The sequence below is a fragment of the Bidens hawaiensis genome, unplaced genomic scaffold (assembly GCF_021521415.1).
Source record: "Bidens hawaiensis isolate Kalapana, Puna unplaced genomic scaffold, B.hawaiensis_p1.1 tig00034993_1, whole genome shotgun sequence".
In the NCBI taxonomy this organism is placed as follows: Eukaryota; Viridiplantae; Streptophyta; class Magnoliopsida; order Asterales; family Asteraceae; genus Bidens; species Bidens hawaiensis.
Genome location: NW_027496063.1, coordinates 78,226 through 85,193, shown reverse-complemented (window position 1 = coordinate 85,193; position 6,968 = coordinate 78,226).

Genomic DNA, 6,968 nt, shown 5'->3' with positions numbered 1-6,968 from the left:
ACAAGAGATTCCTCAGGATTTCTTAGCAGTCACCTCCACACCTCCAAAATGCCATCGCAGGTCTCAAGCACAGCTGATGAAGAAGATCAAGACGTGGTTCGTTCATCTCAAAAATCCGTGGAAACATCATCATGGATCAGGTCAGATTCATTTCGTGCTTCGACATTCGCCTCTCGTGTCTGGATCGGTGTTCGTCGGTTCGCTTCATGCAATATTTTCTGTCAAGATCTATAACCCTAAGTGAAGGTTCTAGGTCTTGACTCTTGGGAGGAACACCCTAACTTGGGTGAGTTCGTTCCTATTCATTGTTAAAATTTGTTACACGAATTAATTAGTTAGGCATCTTTGGCTGGTTAGTTGTTCCAGCAAGTGGATAACAGGGAGAGACATCCCCTGTTTTATATGCTGCATTTTTTTTCGTGTTGCATATTGATTGATATTTTTTTTGTATATCTTGGTAAGTTGAAAATATGAGTGATGCTTCTAGTAATAGTACTTTGATTAGCAAACTTGAGGCTAGTGATCCTTTGTATTTACATGCTAGTGATTCTAGTTGTCTCACTGTTGTAAGTATTAAACTAACTGGGTCTGAAAATTATACTTTGTGGTCTAATGCAATGAGTCTTGCACTTCAAGTGAAAAATAAAATTGGTTTTATAGATGGGTCTTACATTAGATCCAAGGATGATGAGATACTTGCAAAACAATGGGACAGGTGTAATTCTATTGTGCTTACTTGGATTTGAAATTCTGTTTCTGAAGAATTGTATCTTGGTCAAGTTTATTCTAAATTTGCTTCAGAAGTTTGGAAAGAATTAAAAGAGACTTATGATAAAATTGATGGGTCTGTTGTTTTTAATATGTATCAACAAATTAATATGTTCTCTCAAAATAACATGCTTGTGTCTGAATACTATCATAAATTGAATATTATGTGGAAACAACTTGATCAAATCCTTCAGTTACCTGTCTGTACTTGTATGCTTCCAAGAAGTTTAATGAGTTCAATCTTATGATCAAATTGATGCAATTCTTGATGGGACTTGATAGTAGTTATCAGTCTGTTAGGTCAAATCTCCTAACAAGAAAGGAACTTCCTACTGTTAAGGAAGCTTTCTCGATAATATCTAGAGAAGAGTCACATAGACAATTTAGTAGAGTAGTAATCAAAAGTCATAATCCCAAAATATGGGTTTTGTCTCTAGGTCTAATCAAATATTTGACAATAAAAAGAATACCACTAGGAATCAGAATCAAAGTGTGGTGTGTTCCCACTGTAATAAAATGGGACACACTGTTGATAAATGTTTTATGATAATTGGTTATCCTAGTTGGATGAAACCTAGAAATGGGCAAGGAAAAAAGCTGAGTGGTAATGGTAATAGTTCTGTTTATGGTAATATTGCTTCTACTAGTAGTCCCTCTGTTAGTGGTCTTTCTTCTGAGCAAATTCTTAGGTTGTTAAGCCTATTAGATGAGAAAGCTGGCGACAATCATCAAAGCTGTAACGTGTCAGGTAATATGACTCCTTGGTTTTGGTCTATGAGTTTTAGTAAAAATCAGTTTTGTTTTGCTAGTTCTGGTAATATAAGTAATATGACCGGGTGGGTGGTTGACTCAGGGGAAAATAAGCATATGGTTATGTCTGATAAAGAACTGATAAATCAAATAAATGTAACTGATCTAAACATAAGAGTTAAACATCCAAATGGCACTAGTGCTGTGGTAACCAAAATTAGAAACATTAAACTACGTGACAGAGTTACTTTATATGATGTTTTTGTTGTTCCTGATTATAATGTGATCTTATGTCTGTTCATAAACTTGCTAAAAATAGTAAATTGGTTGTATCTTTTGATGAATTTAAATGCTACATACAAGACTCGTTAACATAGAGTGTCCTGGTGACTGGTAGTCAAGTAGATGGTTTATACATTTGTGGTGGGTCTACTTTATCTGATAAGGTGTGTTATAATAGCCATAGGGCTGTTAATTTGTGGCATGCTAGGTTAGGTCACCCAGTTGATTCGGTTTTAAATGTTTTAAAAAATCATTTAAATCTTAAAAATGTAGATTCACTTGTTCCTTGTGATGTTTGTCATAAGGCAAAACAACACAGGGAACCTTTTCCTTTGAGTGATCATCAATCAAAGGAGTTAGGTGAGTTAATACACCTTGATGTTTGGGGCACATATAGGGTTCCAAGTAGAGAAGGGTATAGATATTTTCTCGCTATTATAGACGATTATACAAGGGCTGTATGGGTATATCTTATGAGACATAAAGATGAAGTATTTGATAATGTTAAGAATTTTATAATAATGATTAAAACACAGTTTAATAAAAATATAAAAACTTTAAGGAGTGATAATGGAACCGAGTTTGTAAATAACCAAATGAACTTATATTGTCTTAAAAAAGGCATTGTTCACCAAACAACACGTGCCTATACTCCTCAACAAAATGAAATTGTTGAAAGGAAGCATAGACACTTGTTAAATGTAGCTAGGGCTTTACTTTTTCAAGGAGGGGTACCTCTTAGGTTCTGGTCAGAATGCGTGCTAACTGCTGCTTATTTGATTAACGGGACTCCATCTTCTGTGCTAATTGGTAGGTCTCCGTATGAGTTGGTGTATGGTTTTAAACCGGTCTTGAGTCATTTAAGAATGTTTGGCTGTCTTTGTTTTAGTACCGTTTTAAATAGCACAAATAAATTTTCAAGTCATGCTGAAAAATGTGTTTTTCTTGGATATTCTAATCAAAAGAAAGGTTACAAGTTATGGAGTTTAGATACAAAACAAATAATCTTTTCTAGAGATGTGAAATTTTATGAATCTATATTTCCTTTTTTTGATAATAATGTTTTGAAAGAAGTTGACACAATTAACTATGATGTCAACAATTTAAATTTTTTTGATTTGTTTGATCAATATGATACAAAACATTCTAAAGACCAAGACGTTCCCAATGATGAGTTTTATGCTGATCCAAAAAGACATGAAACTTCTACCCGTCAGTCTCAACAGTCTAGAAATGATTCTAATACTACCGAGGGCAGGGCAGATGTTGTTGATCAGCAGCCCGGTAGTGTAGGATTATATTCTAGCGGGGTTGGGGATGTAGGTAGAGGTGATGTTGTGTCAAATAATGATCATGCTTCTGAGGGTATAGAAGTTGAAACTGAACACAATACACCAACTGTATTAAGGCGGTCTACTATGAATGTTAGTTTTCCTAAAACTTTAAATGATTTGTTGTAAAAGGCAAGGTTAAGTATGGTCTAGAAAAGGTTGTAAATTATTCTAATATGTCATGTTCAAATTTGTGCTTTACATCTATGTTGGATAAAAACAGTGAGCCCAAAACTTTTTATGAAGCTGCTAGTGACCCAAATTGGGTTGCAGCCATGAATAATGAAATAGAAGCTCTAAATAGAAATAACACATGAGATCTTGTAGATCTTCCTTCTAATAGAAAAACCATAGGGTGCAAGTGGATTTATAAGATTAAATATAAATCAAATGGAGAAGTTGAAAGGTTCAAAGCCAGGCTTGTGGCTAAGGGTTTTAGTCAAAAAGAGGGTGTGGATTTTTTTGAAACTTTTTCTCTTATAGTAAAAATGGTGACTATGAGATGTGTTTTATCTTTAGCTGTTAAAAACAATTGGTCTGTGTTTCAACTTGATATTAATGCATTTTTATATGGTGATCTATATGAAGATGTTTATATGGATCTTCCTAATGGATTTTTCTCCAAAGGAGAAACCAAAGTATGTAAGTTGAAAAAATCTTTATACGGCTTAAAACAAGCCCCTAGAATATGGAATGAGAAACTTGTTAATGTGCTACTTGAATTAAATTTTGTTCAAAGTCAATGTGATTATTCCATGTTTGTAAAAACAAGTGATTCTATGTTTATTGTATTACTTATCTCTTAAGAAAAACAGATCAAGTTCAAAGTGTTTCGTTCTCGCATGAAAAACTGGATTGGCTGCAATAGAAATTGCAGCCTTATTATCACAAAATAAGCTAACAGGAACACTAACCTTTATATGCAGCTCGGACAACAAATTCATTAACCAAATAATTTCAGATGTTGCAGCACACATGGCTCGGTATTCTGATTTAGTAGAAGACCGTGAAACCGTCTACTGCTTTTTACTCTTCCATGACACTAAGCACTTTCCTAAGAATACACAATAACCAGTAACAGATTTTCTTGTTTCCAAACACTTCGCCCAATCAGAATCTGAGTATGCCTTTAACTCAAAAGAATCACTTTTGCTGAGCAACACTCCCTTACCAGGAGCACCTTTTAGATACCTTAAAACTCTCATAGCAACTTGCAAATGTGTGTTAGTAGGTTTATGCATATATTGACTCAAATAATGCACAACATATGCAATATCCGGCCTTGTATGAGAAAGATAAATCAACTTACCAACAAGTTTTTGATATCCAGTTATATTTGTTAAAATAGTGGTATCCTTTTTACACATATTTGCTATCACAAAATGTCGCTCAAGTGGATTACCAACTGGTTTGCACCCTGTCATGCCATACTCAGCTAGAAGATCCAAATAGTATTTTCTTTGTGATAAGCATATACCACTATTAGTCTTAATAACCTCAATACCAAGAAAGTACTTAAGATCACCAAGATCTTTTATTGAAAACTTAGTTTTAAGAAATTCTTTAACTTTTAACATTTCTTCATGAAAATTACCGGTTATTAAAATGTCATCGACATAAACAAACTTTATGGAAACCAACTGAATTCACGTAGACTCGCTGTTGTGACCGACAACGCTTGAGTTTTACCAACACGCAAGTTTACTACACCCCCCCCCCCTAATTGGTCATTGATCACTGCTACCGTAACAAAAGTAATCAAAACTGACCAAATTTGTGTTGAATTACCGCCTCAATGGTTGGGTTTGCTGACCAAATAGACATCGTTTTAAATATTTTGTTCTTTTATTTGTTAACTAGCTTTTATACCCTCTATTACGGGGTTGTTTTACATTATTCGTTTTTAATATTTATATATTTTTTTTGGATTTTAATTTTATTTATTGAAAGAAAATTAATAATATACTTAGGATTAGATGATGAAGGATTTCACAAGTAAATGAGATTCATAATCCGATTTAAAGCTATCTAGGTTTGGTAAGATCGTGACACGCTTATTATTTTTATTATAAAATTGTTTCTTAATTATAAATAATATCTTTTTTATATAAAAGTAGGATATTAATTTTTATAGTTTTATTTATTGTAAGAAAGTTAACAATATATTTAGGATTTGATGATGAAAGGGTTTTACAAATAAATGAGATGGGTTATATAACCCGGTTTAAAAGCCCAATAGGGCACTTGCAACACCAAAATTATAACTAGTTATATATAGTGGTAATTATTAATTTTATATTTATTAATATTATTATAATTAAATTTATTATTTTTATTATTATTGTAACTGCTTCTATAGTAGCGTCGCGTCTTCGCCATAGCCTTTAGGGTGATGACATTTCATTACCCAAGGTGGCGTCAGCAAGTGTAGTCGCTAAAGGTCCATGTTGTCGTCACTATATGGTGGTCTATAACGAAGACATGTCCCTGCCTTAGAGTTTGTCGCTAATATTTCTATAGAAATTTATTGAAACTGTAAAGATTTGACAAATGTATTGGTGTTTGTGGTTGAACCTGTAATATAATTCAATACATTTCCCGCACATGATTTAATAATAGTATCCCATTTAAGCTACATTTTGAGCGGAAAAAATAACATTTTTTCGAGTCATTTTGATTTTCAAACCGAAATTGGTTGCAAATGCATAGGGAAATTAGAAACTAAATTTACAACATGACATTATGGCCCTAATATTAAAATATAATTTAGCTTGCTTTTCAACAGTACTCTCCTTAATTGGATCTGGTACGTCATATTTTGGTTCACGATGTCTTCTTCAATTCTGGTTTAGTAGAAGAACAAAAGTTATTTACACGAGACAAAGAGTCGTAACTTCATATCTACAGTTTTGGCTATTTGCAAAAGTTATGCTTTTATATATATATACTAGTTTTAGAGCCCGTGTCACACACGGGATAATTCAAATTATAAAATTATAAGTAAAACAAATAATTATATAGCGTATATGAAAAAAAATGTATTATATCTATGCTTGTATCTATACAGTGTGTACATAAATTGATTTTATTTATATCACAAAATTATTTTTTTAAACGAACTTAATAAAAAAATACATGTGCGAAATCGTACCCGAGAATATTTCTTTCTATTGAAAAATTCATTCTCGGTGCCATATATGTATAATTGAAAGACTTTTGGTTATGAACCAATTTCGGAAATAAAACTTCTCATACGATAGTAGTTCTAACCATTCAGTCTAAATACAAAATGAGCATTATCTTTATTGATATATTTATCAACTTACCACTAATTAAAGGAAAGTGGAACATTAAATTACATTAAATTGTAACAATGGATGTTCTTCAAGAGCTATGTTTTTTCTGAGCTACACCATGAAAAAGATTTTGATAAGTTTTAAAGGACTTCTCGACTTTGTCATAATGATAACATAAAAAATAACATGTTAACCATCCAATTTTGTGAATATTTTGTTTCATTTTAGCATAGTTTTCCATGACATGCTTCCCATACAACGTTCTGATCATCATTGAAGGAAAAATTAATGTTAACATAAATATTTCAAAATTGATAAAAGTTAGAAGCATTAATAGGCATGGGGATGGTATGTCGAAAGTGTTCGCAGTCTTTTCTTACATTTTAATAGTTGAGGGAAAAATAGTCAGTTTGCCAAATCCCGAACCCTTTGATTATTTTAAAAAATGCCCTTAAAAATAAATTTTAAACCCGAATCATGTTTAAAATTCTAACTTTCATACTTTTGGCATTTCAAAGTCAACACTTTAACCCATAACAAA